This window comes from Amblyomma americanum, chromosome 4 (assembly GCF_052857255.1).
Source record: "Amblyomma americanum isolate KBUSLIRL-KWMA chromosome 4, ASM5285725v1, whole genome shotgun sequence".
Taxonomy (NCBI): Eukaryota; Metazoa; Arthropoda; class Arachnida; order Ixodida; family Ixodidae; genus Amblyomma; species Amblyomma americanum.
In genome coordinates this window covers 79,442,754-79,457,496 of record NC_135500.1, presented here as the reverse complement: position 1 = coordinate 79,457,496, position 14,743 = coordinate 79,442,754, and the positions used below count along the sequence as shown (strand labels likewise).

Below are 14,743 nucleotides of genomic sequence, written 5' to 3'. Positions count from 1 at the left end.
TCTAGATGTTTTAAAAGTTATTTCATCTGGTAACAAGGTTTATTGTCGCTGGTAAACAGGATCAATTCCTGTCTCCTCAAGCGAAATTTATTCGTTCTTGAACAATATGCCTAGAAACACCTAGCGTGTAGGTAAAGGAGGGGAAAAGAGGGTTTCGTTATAACATGGATGACGGAAGCCAACAGTCGCCAAAACCACGGAGCATAGGAGATGATTTCTTGTGTGTGTGTGTGTGTGTGCGTGCGCGTGCGTGCGTGCGTGCGTGCGTGCGTGTGTGTGTGTGTGTGTGTGTGTGTGCGTGTGCGTGCGTGCGTGCGTGCGTGCGTGCGTGCGTGCGTGTGTGTGTGTGTGTGTGTGTGTGTGTGTGTGTGTGTGTGTGTGTGTGTGTGTGTGTGTGTGTGTGTGTGTGTGTGTGTGTGTGTGTGTGTGTGTGTGTGTGTGTGTGTGTGTGTGTGTGTGTGTGTGTGTGTGTGTGTGTGTGTGTGTGTGTGTGTGTGTGTGTGTGTGTGTGTGTGTGTGTGTCTGAGAGAGAGAGAGAGAGAGAGTAACAGTGAGAGTAATGGCCATGTCACCGATGTAAAGTAGGCTGAAAGACGTGCCTTCTTGTTGCCGAGCTCGATCGTAAGAGTAAACGAGGCAGAAGTGTGCAACTCTCGGGCTACGCTTTCCAGACATTAGACAGTTTTAGTCTCACGTACGTAGAGGGTTCACGTACGCAAACGTGACAAGTCTACGTAGCCTGCACGCAGGTCGTTTGAAACCCTTATAGTTACACGTACGCGACGCAGGCCGCGTGTTCCTCCTAGCGCCATCTACTAAGAAACACAGACACTAGGTGTAGCTTAAATCATCCAAGACAAGTCTCTAGGCCAAGCCATTCGGTTTGTCCTCTCGCGAGATCGTTGCTATGACGACGACCAACGCTACTTTGTGAGGCTTAACAGCTGAAAAATCGCCGTTCTGTCTGAAAAACAAAAACTATTTGTCGCTTGAAACCTTAAGCGAGGGTAATAATGGGCAAATCGAAGGCGAATACGACAGTTTAGAACACGATATCGCGTCGAGGGATTAGCGACGAAGCTGTTATCGCTGTGAAGCGGCGAGCAAGGCGCCGCCATGTTTGTCGACGCTACGTACGCAAGCAACGCAAAGACCGCAACGTAAAAATCCGAATCTCACGTACGTACGTGAGACTCGCGCATACCCTTTGCGTTCTGCGCATGCACACTGGTCAGACGTAAGAGCTCTACGTACATGCCTTTACGTACGTGAAACTAAAACTCTCTATTTATGGGTTTTCGTCGAAGCGGTGTCAAATAAAGAAGATCAAAATCGCACTGTTCGGACGATGGCCGCGGAAATTCCGAAAAAAAAGAAAATGCGGAACTGCTTCAATAAAACTACAGTGCGTCGGCCGGGAATCGAACCCGGGCCACCCGCGTGGCAGGCGAGTATTCTACCACTGAACCACCGACGCCGACGGTTCGGTCCGCCAGGCGGATTCTGCCCGTGGCAAGTGCTTTTGCGCAATGCCGTCTCTATCTGGGTCACACGGGCGACGAACGCCTTCTGCAGAGACGCGCCGCCTCTTTTTCTGCGCACAACTATCATAGCAAAGCGGACCTTCAGTCCAACGCGCCACTACAGCATAGCTTGTTATATAACCCACAGAATATTTTGTTGTGCAATGAGGACCACGCGGATGCTTTGTCGGTAGTCTCAACGGTCACGCAATAATGGCTCCGTTGTGACTGGTACAGTCCTGTATGAGTCCATGTTAGTTCGCCGCAGCTGCATAGTGCAAGTTTTTCGCTAAACGTCGGTGATTCGTTGTTGCACACTTTAAGAGAACTTGCATTGTTCCGTCCTTGTGCATCAACTCAAGCGCAAGTTCATCGGTTCACAAACTACAAAACGAGCTCATACGCAAAAAGACCTATAGTAGGCGAAATGGCCACCCTCATTTTTAAGGGTGCAAGAAAGATTGCTTAATGAAGTCAAAATTTAGGAAAGGCTCCTTCTCTCTCCCACACCCAAGAATAAAATACTGGAAAAAGTATGTTTGCTAGTAGCGCGTGTTTAACCACAGGATGGAAGGTCTTCACGAAAGAACGCAAGAAAATAGCAATATGAGCACTGAACGTCCATCATGCTGTTGTGGGGATAAAATACGGTAGATCAACTCGAAAATCACTAACATAAGAAACACTCTTTCCATATTTTATTCTGCTGACGCCAAGGCCACGGAAACAAATCCTGCCGTGGCAGCCGCCTTTCGGTGGAAATGAAAAGAAAAAACGCCTGTGTGCTATACCATGTCGCCGCATGTCAGATAATACAGCACACTTGAATAATGCTACAAAATTGTTATAAGAGTCGCAGTAACCTTACTTGTCTCACTGTAATGTTTACGTTTTGGATAAACATTGACAATAAACGCTATATGTAGTGGTCGGACTTCTCGATTTAAGGTGCAAAAAAAAAGATGAATGTACGCGTAATCCACTATTGCAAATCCGGTTTTAACCCACAATATTCAGCATTATTGTCATGCAAACCTGACTGTTGATTAAGGTGTACGTCAGATAAAGTTCAGAATAAACGAAGCCAGTAAGCCAGCGGCGTCACTAAACAGTGGTATTGTTGGATAACCAGCGCAGTTTTGCGATATCAGGTATTGCTCTGTTAGATTCCACGCTCTTGGAGATCGGGAAGAGCCGCCTCTTCTGTGCCTGCTAGATGTGTTATCGTTATTTGTTCACTAACAAGACCGACCTAGAGTAGTTAGTCGAAAATGAAGGTTCAACGGATGCATGTAGGACAATGGAACGAAACCGTGCATGGGGGTCACAGGAACAATCATGTACAGGCGACGACTGAGCTGCCTTTTCCTCGATGCCATCAACCCGCAGATCAGCCTGCGCTCAAGCCACCGCGACAATCCAGCAATAGCATACGGCAAACGAGTTCTTGGACATAAACTTCCATTTGCGTATTTGTCTGCCAGCTGTTTCATTTAGTTTGTCTTACTTTCTAAATAACGATAGCAATTCCTTATCCGGACTTAGCTCCAAGGAGTCGAATTTTCAAGTTGAATACTATTAAAGAAATGACTGCAAGTGAGTTTTGGCCGCACAGATTTTCCCAATTAGATCACCTAAAAAGTACCTAAATCTTTCACCGAAGGCAATGTTCTCCATGAAGAAAAAACCATATGAAACTTCCGTTCCGATATAAACACCGAAAAATGTGCACCGAATTTTAAGATATAAAATTCGAAACGATCCACCTCTAGTTATATCTTCTATCGAAAATGTTACATTATAGTTCAAAGTAAACATTTCGCAAGCGTTCCTTCCCAAAATTCATTCAAAAAAATTTTAGCAAAAATCTTTTTGTTCCTTTTACAATAATTTGCTCCCCATTCAAATAAACATTATTCGAATGTTGTGTTCTAAATATCATAATATTTCAGACATAACTATAACAAAATATTGCAAATATATTTCAGGCATTGTGCCTCAGAACCTTTCTTACTGACTGTTTTTACTGCAATGATGTTCTTTAACTAGTAGTATTTTACAACTAAATTAGTTATATAGTGCCTGCCATAGATTGCATGCAACGGCCCACTTTATTTTTGGTTAAAAAATGAGCTGTGGTGTAACTACGGTTGAATCTGGTTTGAGAGCGAAAGCTGGGATGTATCGGGCAACTAGATGGGGCTTGGAGTCTAACGTTGAGTGCGTTCTGAACAACTTCGCTACTTGCTAAATTAGAACATCTGTTATGTACACACTCATAATTAATATAATCATAGATGTATCAGCCCGTAACGCGAAGAAACGTTTTTAAGACATTTATGCATTCACTAGACGCGCCATTTGCTGGACCATCGCTTTAGATTACGTGCTGGGATTTCAGTTGGTTTCGCATCATGGCGCTACGACTGCACGCCATGCACGAAGTAAATTTTCCGAAAACGTACTTCGCTGCTCACTTAATTGGGATATCTGTTATTTACGTGCTCATAATTAAATTATTCTTGCACGCCGCAGTACATATGTCGAAGATACGTTTCTTAGACATCTGTGCGTTCATTAGACGCGCCTTCATTCACTTCCAAGTGTCGAACAGTCGTCGCAGATTGTAAGGATCCCAGTCTCGCGTCCATGTACGTACACCACAACTTGCTTCTGTTTCTTTATTAACTGCGGCCGCTTAACGGTCAAATCTGCGCCGTAACATGACCTTGAAGGTTTGTGCGCTAGAATTCCAGCTTTCGCTCTAAAGGTATCACGTTCTGGTAACAGCGACAACTGAGCGGCTGTTTTATGGCTGCCACCAACATGTAAAGCACGTGTTGCAAGGCCCTTTTACTCAACCTATCGCGACAACCCAACGATAACCTGTCAACCAAGTTCTTGGACACAAACTTCGGCTTGCGTTCTTCCCTACTGGCGGTCTTATTTGTTTTGAATAATTTTCCTAACCTGATGACGTGAACCGGCGTCTTCGGCATAGTGTAGAACGATAGGTCAGTACCGTTACGATAGAGCTGTTATATATTTTTCTCAATATCCCTCAAGATAAAAGTATACAACAGCTGTATCTCACCTGTACACACCAATGGGGCAGAAACGAGGAGGAGAACGAAAAAGATTAAACTCAAGTTAAGGACAAAGCAGCGAGCAATGGAAATGAAAATTGTAGGTGTAACATCAAGAGATAGGATGAGGGCAGAGCGGGTCTGGGGAGAAACTCGTGTTAACGACATCCTGGTCGAAATCAGGAGGAAGAAATGAGCTTGAGCAGGGCATGTTATGCGAAGACAGATGGCTTTCGGTTCTTAATCAAATCAAATTTATTTCTGCCTTGAAAAGGTACAGACAGCGGAGGCGCAGAAAAAGCTGTAAAATACAGCTTAACAAATCCGCAGCCCCCTTTCGCTTGGCAGCGATTTGACACCAAGGCTTTTAAAACAAAGGCAATTGGTCAACGTATGAACAGATACACAATAATAAACTACAAAATAAAGTGAAACATCATTATACAATATTGAATCGACATTCGCACTCGATAAACACAGATCGATAGCAAAGAAAAAGAATAGACATATTCTAGATGTCCACGTACTTAGCGCGCAAAGATTTTTTTGACGAACTAAAGAAGTCAACATTTTTACATGCTTATGTATTTAACAGGGAAGGAAGAGTGAATTGCAGGCGTTCTCTACCTGAATTTATTCGAGGAGTGGAGGAGAATTTATTCGAGAAGGGTATACGAACAGGATTCCAAGAGAAGGCAAGCCTAGCAGGGGGTGGCAGAAAGTTAGGTGTGTGGATGAGATTAAGAAGTTTGTGCGTATAGGGCCAGGGCAGTGGCAAAGTTAACTGCAAAGATATGGGAGAGGCCTTTGCCCTGCCGCTGGGATAGTCAGGGTGATTATGATGAAGACAGTTGTAATAACAACAGCTATTCCTTCTACGTGTCCAGCTCCAAGTAGTCCCCTTTGCACGTTGATTCCTGCTAAACAAACTGGCAAACACAACGAAATAGACTCTAAATGACTTTTGTCGACACAGGATTGCGTCATTAAATCACTAAAAAAGTCATAAATCTTCCGACGAAGGCAAAATTCACAAAAAATTAAACTCGTTCTGATATAAACAATGAAAATATTCCGCCGATTTTGAAAAACAAAAACCGAAAAATCCAACCCCTAGTTATAGTTTCTATCTGAAAAATTATTTTACCGCTCAAAGTAAACAATTTGTTAACCTTGATTGACAAATGCTATGTAATGTTAATTTTATCATATAACGTTTTGTGTTTAATATTAACATTAGTTCACAATTGAACTTAAACATTATTCTAATTCCATGTTCTAAATGTTGTTATATTCTCTGAGTTATAAGACAGCATTATAAATATATTTCAAGCGTTGTGTCCGACAACTTTTCCCATTGTTCTTACAGTAATGCTGCTCTTCAGCTAGTAGTACTTAGCGACTAAATATGTTAGGTGGTGCCTGCCACAGACTGCATGCACAGCCCGGTTATTTTGTTATAAAGCTTGCTTATTAATCAATTATTCACCGCTATAGCTTATGGCAAAGCCTTCAATAATGGCTATATAATCTAGTGTTTAATATTGACATTAGTTCACAATTGAACTTAAACATTATTCTAATGCCATGTTCTAAATGTTGTTATATTCTCTGAGTTATAAGACAGCATTACAAATATATTTCAAGCGTTGTGTCCGACAACTTTTCCCATTGTTCTTACAGTAATGCTGCTCTTCAGCTAGTAGTACTTAGCGACTAAATATGTTAGGTGGTGCCTGCCACAGACTGCATGCACAGCCCGGTTATTTTGTTATAAAGCTTGCTTATTAATCAATTATTCACCGCTATAGCTTATGGCAAAGCCTTCAATAATGGCTATATAATCTAGACTCTTGCACTTCTTAGAAAGTGATCGAGCTACATGTATTGGTAGCGCTGCATAGAGCGCCTGTGTCGCCTTCCTCGTAGGGCCTTGAAGGCTGTTGGTAAGTTCTGCACATCTGCAATTGGCCGGCTTGCATTGTCTTCCATGGTTACTTTACCATTTTAAATATTGTTGTATTCATGCAGCTTTAATTTTCATTAATTTTAGGGCAATGCATTTTGAACTTTTTTTATAATGTCGCAGAAACGTTACCAAGATTGAAGTAACCAGCTTTGTATTAACATATGACGAAAACAAAAATAAGCTTTCCTCCTTCCTTGTGCGCTGAGCTGCTTGCTATACAAGATGCGCTTCGCTCTCTAGTCGCAGCTACCTTGCTCCCTACAGCCCACATTATCATCCGTACTGACGCCCTTCAAGCAACTCGTCTACTCCGGCGCGTCAGCCGCAGCCCAGATATGTGCCAGAATATACGGCGGCTCGCATCCCGCAAGCCATTCGAATTGAGTGGGCCCCACGTGACCTACTCAATTCACAAAGATCTGCAGATTCTGCAACCCGCTTGACAACCCTACCCACGTCAATGCCTCAACCCTACCCACGTCAATGCTAGTGTAACTACAATGAAAAATACTTTGAACCTTCCTAGCCTTTCCCTTCGTAGGAAACTCGCGCGAATACTAACTTTTCACAAGATTTACTACCACAATCATCAGCTAAAACGGGATCTTCTATTTGAACCATCGTTCATTTCACTTCGCACGGATCATCGCCACAAGGTACGCATTCCATACTGCCGAAGCAAAGCATATTTTAACTCGTTTATACCCAAGACGGCGAGCGATTGGAACCACTTGCCCACCTTGGTTGCCGACATTTCTGACACCTGTTTATTCAAAAATGCCGCGGAAAACCATGTATTTGACTAGGCTGTTTTCGTATGTAATCTGATTTGTATTTTGTTCAAGCTTACGTTTTTTCATTCCTTAGTGTATTACATTATATTTTCCATTTACTTTTTGTTTTCATTTTGCTGCATTGTTTTTACTTTTTGTCCACTCCCTTCTGTAACGCCCCACTGGGGCCCTGAAGGTGTTGTAATAAATAAATAAATAAATAAATAAATTCCTCAGCATGGATGATGCTACCCTCCTTCTCACAAGAAAGGAACACCTCCGGCGCCGCACACGTGCTCTCGTCCCTCCGTGTGCGATGACCCTGCCCCGCGGTCTTTCCCGTGCAAAGGAGGTTGTGCTCTGGAGGATCCGGGTCGGGGTTGCCCTCACTACTGCCGTAACTCGGACGTGGCCTCAATTTCGCCACTTATATCCCCGCCTGGGATGTCCACTCTGCAACTCACAGGACACTGAGGCTGACATTCACCACTTGTTGTTGGTTTGCCGGGCACTGAAGCCAACTAGAATTCGCTACCTGGCAGCAGCGGGTGTCCACCCAGACAACCCATCCTCATGTATTGATTGGACGCAGGGGCCACATCAACGCTCCCTCCTCGCCTTCATTAGATCGACCCAGGTTTCCTGCTTGATTTAACACCCACCCACTCTTTTCTTTCCTTTCTCTTTTGTTCCCCTCTCCCCTTATGCCCAGAGGCAATAAACAACATTATAAAAAAAAAGCTTTGTAATGTTTTGGAGCTACCTGGACAACATTGAAGAACACCAACAGACCTTAATGTGGAGTCCTCCAAGATGGTGTCCTCAAAGCCCACATGTCGCTTTGAGACTAATATTAAATACCAGATACTATACCAATAGCTAAGCGAATATAGTATATTACTGCCCCGTGCACCCGGCCATTGAAACAAACACGCTACCACCAGTGCACCACCGAGAAACGTCGCACGGCAGTAGAAGGCTCGCTAGGGGTTCCGGCGCAATAGCGCTCAGTAGAAGCACCGTTAAACGTTGCGCTGGTAGCTTCCGAAAAGAAAACAAACCGCGGCTGCGTCGGTCGGAAATCGATCCCGCAGGCCACACGCATGGCAGGCGAGTGTTCTACCACTGAACAACTGACGCCGATGATCGAGTTCGCTAAGCGCATTCTGTACGTGCGATGGTTCTTGTGCAATTATATTGCCATGTATATAGGTTAGGGCAACAGGGAGAACTCGCTGCGGAATCCCGCCCCTCTGTCGATCAGCGACTCTCTTGTTAAGACAGGCACGCTATCTCATGTGCCACTAGACTACTTGAATACATATTCGTAGACTACACAAGACACGAGCGGCGCAGTGTATTGCGCAGTGCATCTTCGCGACGGGAGAGAAAATGGGGTCATGTCCGACGGAAAGCCGCAATGGCCGCGACACAACAGCACCGACCAGCTGATCCATTCTTGGACGGGAAGGCAAGGCATCATCCTTGAATTAAAATTTTTTAAGCGTCTTGTAACGAAATTTATACTGCTGGTAAACTGTTTAATCTCACGGCTCCTCAAGCGAAATGTATTCGTTCTTCAACGATAAGCCTAACATCACCTACGTGAAGGCAATGGAAGAGAAAAGAGGTGCTCGTTATGATATTCATGACGGAAGCCAACAGTCACCACAGCCAAGGAGCATAGGCGATGGTTTCTTTTTTTGTGTGTGTGTGGTGTTAATTAGTGCGAGATTAATAGGGAAAATATCTTACAGATAATTTATTAATCACTAGAAGAAAACCACATGCCTCTGATGGCATCCGAGCCCACGACCTCTGAGTTGCTTAGAAACCCTTTATGGTCCAACCATACATAGGGTTAATGGTGGAACTTCTGATTCCTTTCTGTTTCTTTTATTTTCGTGTCAGTGCCGGTGTGCCCCAATGAAGCCACTGTTAAATAAACCGAAAAACTTTTTCTCCTTTTATTGAATCCGAGCTCCGAGACAGGTATTTCATTTTTCGTCTCCTTGACCATCTGCAGCAGCTCCGTGTCTTTGGAGCGTCTGAAGGTAAATTCATTTTCTGCTAGGCGTTCGTGTTCTGTCTTTTTCTCCGTCAGTAATGCACAACCTCACGTCTTTCTTTTTTTTTACGTAGCATTCGCCTTTTAAAGTCCATCCTCATCGAATCGCTGTCGTTTCGACACTAAGAACGCTTTATTGAAGTCTTGTCGTTTCGTTCATTAAATGGAAATACGCATAATACTCATTACTCCATACTCATAAAGCAACGAAATCTCCCGTGTGCACCATGTGGTGAAACGGTCTCATTACGCCGTGTTTTATCTCTCTGCACAAAACTTCAAAAGAAAAAAAGCGTTTCAATAAACTTTAAGACAAACACGCGTTCTTCAACACGAACTTGCTCTTAGGAGGGAGTCCAGCAACAAAACATATTGTGAATTGTCGTATTTAAAGAAAGGGCAGAAATCGTCAGTAAACTGTAACAACTCAAAAGCTAGTCGTCTGCCAGCGCAACGGTGAGATTTTTTAGAGTGCTTGAAGCTGCTTATCCGAGCACACCAACCAACGAACCATTCAGCTGTCAGGAAAAAAGCGCGTCGAGCCATAGCGCTACCAGCCAGCACAATGGGAACAAAAATCAGAGCCGTCGCTACGCCACCGACCTAAACCGCGCAGACTTGCCTGCACTCCATGTTGCTTCACTTGATCGTAATGGCAAACGAGGCAAAAGTCTGCGGCTCTTGGGCTGCGCTTTCCAGACTTGTATGTGCAATTTCTTTGAAACGGCGTCTACGCAAGAACACCCAGAAGACACACGCCGCTAAAATTGCAGAAAAAAGAAATGCTGGACTGCTCCAACAAAACAAGAACTGCGTCGGCCGGGAATCGAACCCGGGCCACCCGCGTGGCAGGCGAGTATTCTACCACTGAACCACCGACGCCAACGGTGTTGTCCGCAAGGCGGCTTCCACACGTGGCGAGTGCATTTGCGTAATCCTATCCCTATTTAGGTCACGCAAGCGGCGAGCGCCTTCAGCAGAGACGCGCCGCCTCTTTTCCTACACAAAACTGTCCTGTCATAGCAAAGCGGAACTAAGCCCAACACGCCACTACAGCATAGCTTGGTATATAAGCCGTAGAGTATTGTGTTGTGTAATGGGGGCAACGCGGATGCTTTGTTGGTAGCCTCAACGGTCAAAGATTAATGGCTCCGTTGTGACAGGCCTATATGAGCCGACGATAGTTCGCCGCAGCTGCAGAGTGCAAGTTTTTCGCTAAACGTCGGCGATTCGTTGTTGCACACTTTAAGAGAACTTGTGCTGCTGTTTCCTTGTGCATAAACTCAAGTGTAAATTCGTCAGTTCTCAAACTGCATAACGAGCTCATACGCACAAAGACCTATAGTAGGCTAAATAGCCTCCCTCATTTTTAAGAATGCAACAAATGTTTAATAAAAGAAAAGTTTATAAAAAGCCCTTCCCCCTCCCCACCCAATAACGAAAAACTGGAAAAAGTATGTATGCCCGCAGTGCACGGTCTAGCCGCAGGTAAGAAGGTCTTCACAAAAGAATGAAAGAAAAAAGCAGTATGAGCATCAAACTCTAAACGATCGACAATTTAATGTTGTTCTTCCGCAGCCTCGCCTCTTTACGGAGATGCCTGCTAGAACACCCGTCACTACAGCAACAAGAATGAGCTCTCCGCCATTCTAAGTTTCCTTTTAGACACGAAACGGCTGCCACCCTAACACCGTTCTGATTTCTATCTTCTGTCTACTCATGTTTAAAATTCATTTGTAATCAAAAACATTGCACGATTAGACCCGTTTCCATTCTAAGTCACCATCCTCGCAGATTCCAATTTGTTGTCTATTTAAATCCCACAAATCTGCATTCCTTAATTCTGATTGTTTTTCCCAGTCTGAAAAACAATTTTCACCACCTGTCAGCCGCCGCCTGTGTCTCGGCCAATCGGCCACAGTGGGTAACCGCCATTAACTCGTTGAGCACAACACCAACAGCAACGACAACTTCCATCAGGCTCTTGTAAGGATAACATATGATAGATGTCTCGTAAATCACAGCCATAAAAGAACAACATTTTGCACAGCTGAACCCAAGGCGACGGAAACAAATCCCTACAGTGGCGACCGCCTTTCGCAGAAGGTGAAATGGAGAAACGCCCGTACGCTATACAAAGTCGCCGCACTGCAGATATTACCGAACACTTGACTCGATTTCACCCGGAGAAATAGACGACCAAACGACGCCGAATTCAGTTCTTGAAATTCGGTTTTAACCGAAATATCAGCATTCTTGGCATGCGAGTCAAAGGTAGCTCGACGTTGAGTAAGGGTTAGCTATATCGAAGTTGAGAATAAAGAAAGTCAGTAAGCCATGGGTGTCATGCATCAGTGGTATTGTTGGATAAGCAGCGCATTTGTGCGATGTGAGGTATTGTTCTGCTAGCTTCCACGCATCTGCAGACCTAGAACAACCACCTCTTTACTGCCTGCTAGATATATTATCATCGCTCAGTCACTAACGTGACCGACCTAGAGGAGTTACTCGGTTAAGTAGGTTCAACAAATGCACGTAGCACATTGGAACGAAGCCGTGCATAGGCCACAGAAAGTGTCATGTTCAGGCGACAACTGAACTGCCAATTCCTCGCCGCCATCGACACGCAGACCATGTGCTGCAAGGCTTTTTCGCACAACCCAGCGCCACAACCCAACATGTCAACCTAGTTATTGGATGTTAACTTCCGCTTGCGTTTTTGTCTGCCGCCTGTTGCGTTTTTTGCCTTACTGTTTTAATAACGATAGCATGCCGTTGTACGAGCTTATGTCAAAGTCTTCATATTTGTACGTTCATTACTCCTAAACAAATTGATAAAAACATTCAAATTGATTCTATGTGACTTTTTAACGCACATGATTATCCCATTGAATCACCACAAAAAGTCAGTGCAGCTTTCGCCAACGGCAGTATTATCCAGTAATAAAAATACGTACTTTCTTTCCTATATAAGCACCACAAAAAGATCCGCAGAATTTTCACGGAATAGTGAAAAGTAAACATACTGCTAACCTTGGTTTCCGAATGGTAATTTCAATCATGAACAAATATGTTCGGTGTTTATTATAAACATTACTTCATCGCTGAAACTAACGTTGTTGTAATGCTGTGTTCCAAATGTCGTTATAATCTTTGAGGCAGAACTATAAAGCAACATTACAATCTGTGCTCGCGAACTTTCCCCGTTATTCTTACAGTAAAGCTCTTCCTCAACTAGTAGTGCTTTGAAATTTTTCTGTTAGATCATGCCTGCCATAGATTGCATCCACAGCCCTTTTATATTGTTACAGAACTTTCATTACTGCCCACTTACCAATACGACTCATGGCATAACGTTCAATAATGGCGTTGTGTAGGTACCAGTGAGTGAATGAAAAAATAAAAATAAATTACCTTTCATACATAATGTTGCAGAAGCGTTAGCACGAAAGGAAATTATGAACAGTCTATTAACTTGTGACGAAATGAAGGAATCAACCTTGCTGTAACGTTCTGATGTTACCTGGAAGTTAAGGAACCCAAGGTTGTTTGAACAAATATGGGGAATATTCTACCACGCCCTCCTCACAGCCCACGTGCCGCTTTGGGACATTAAACGGCTTGCGTGCAGGTGCTTCAGTTTGTTTAGTAAGCGTGCTGTTGGAAGCTGCGCCAGACGTTTTGCAAAGAGGAAAGGGTTGCGTCGGCCGGGAATCGAACCCGGGCCACCCGCGTGGCAGGCGAGTATTCTACCACTGAACCACCGACGCTTCTTTTTTTCCTTTGTTGCCTGGCTTTGGCCCATGAAATTTAACCAAAAAACACTAAACAAATACACACAAAATGCTATGTACAGTACTCACGGATTGAAATAGGACATTCGGAGCGCGTGGCCGTCGCTTCATGGAGCGCCGCCCGTAGATGCTCATGGAACCAAGGTGGTGCATTGTGGTATGGCGCGAGGGGGAGAACATCTACAAAGCAGAATTGTTCCTTCCAGTTGCCAACGAGCCGGCCTGTGGTTTACCACATGCCTGCGTGGCACTTCTTGGCTTGCGCTCCGAATGTCCTATTTCAATCCGTGAGTACTGTACATACGCCTCTGTCGTGGTCAGCCAGAATGTGTCTGGCTTCGTCAAATTAAAATTCACGTAACATACAGAGCGGCTCTAGCCTCGAGAGCCACTCGGGAGGCTCCTCAGCTGCTTTCTGGATGGCAAAGAAAGCAGTCCATTCTTTCCAGAAAATGAATTCGGGCAGGTCGTGCGTCTTTATCACAATAATAGCCTGCCATTCTGGACCGCCATATACAGTGGAGGCCCAAGAGCATTACGGGATCAAGTGGTACCCCATGCTCATTATCAGTGCTGAAATAACGAATTACCTGCGCGTCAAGTAGTAGGTTTTTCTTTATTGTCCTTTGTAACACATCCCAAAAATAAACCCATTGCCAGCAATGCAAGAAAACATGGTCTATTGTTTCGAGCTCTTTACAAATTAAGCAGTTCGTTCCCCATGGTAAAAAGAAATCCTTTCTCTCTAAAAACTTCTTAAGTGGTAGCGCCTCGGTGTGTAACTTAGAGAAGAAGGTCTTTACTCCTGGTGGTACCGGCATTTTTTTCACCCTTTTTAAAACATCACCTCCCGGGCCCCCCGCTGTACAAGGCCCTTTACATGAACTCTAGGAAGACAATATCACAGAGAGAGATCATGGTACAACTTTTTCCTTCAAGTCTTGTACAATGAATCGCTGGATAAACGTGCAGAAAGAAACCTAACACTTGCTACAATCTTTTTGTAGTATCAGAACATTCCACCCGAGAGCTCTTCTGTGGATACAACAAACTCCGGCAGCAATCGCCGCAGCCTGACTTGGCACACGGTGCGCAAGAACGGGTCTGTGGCGTCGGGAAAAAACAAAAAAACGGTTCACCAGCTGCCTTAAAAAGAGGTGCCCTAGCCCAAGCCCCGGACTTCTACCCGCCAGAACAGGTTTGTTCGACTGCAACGTTCCCATTCGAAAGCCCATATGAAGACGGCAAAAATAATGTGTATCTTCTGAATGTTCACATGAGAGCAATGCAAAACCTGCATCACATACCAGAGCTTGCTAATAAACAGGTTGCAGACTGTAGCTCTCGCGAATATTGAGAGAATGGTGCCTTTCCATTTTCCAGCTCTGTCACGTGCTTCTTTAGTTTGCTCTTTCCAATATTCCTCGTTTTTGTGATAAGCATCCAGCGGTACACCCAAATACTTGCCCGGGGTCGTCCCCCACGGTACGTTGGCAAAATGGTTCAGGTTGGATGGCCACCATCCATGCC

The 14,743-nt window shown here is 44.4% G+C and overlaps 3 non-coding genes across 3 annotated transcripts; all 3 read right to left on the bottom strand.

The window, feature by feature from the left end:
• Nucleotides 1-1,406: 1,406 nt before the first annotated feature.
• On the bottom strand, nucleotides 1,407-1,477 carry TRNAG-GCC (transfer RNA glycine (anticodon GCC)). Its single transcript has one exon. It is a non-coding gene; the product is annotated as a tRNA-Gly (tRNA).
• An 8,753-nt stretch (nucleotides 1,478-10,230) lies between these two features.
• Nucleotides 10,231-10,301, bottom strand: TRNAG-GCC (transfer RNA glycine (anticodon GCC)). The gene has a single exon. It is a non-coding gene; the product is annotated as a tRNA-Gly (tRNA).
• A 2,817-nt stretch (nucleotides 10,302-13,118) lies between these two features.
• On the bottom strand, nucleotides 13,119-13,189 carry TRNAG-GCC (transfer RNA glycine (anticodon GCC)). Its single transcript has one exon. It is a non-coding gene; the product is annotated as a tRNA-Gly (tRNA).
• Nucleotides 13,190-14,743: the final 1,554 nt, after the last annotated feature.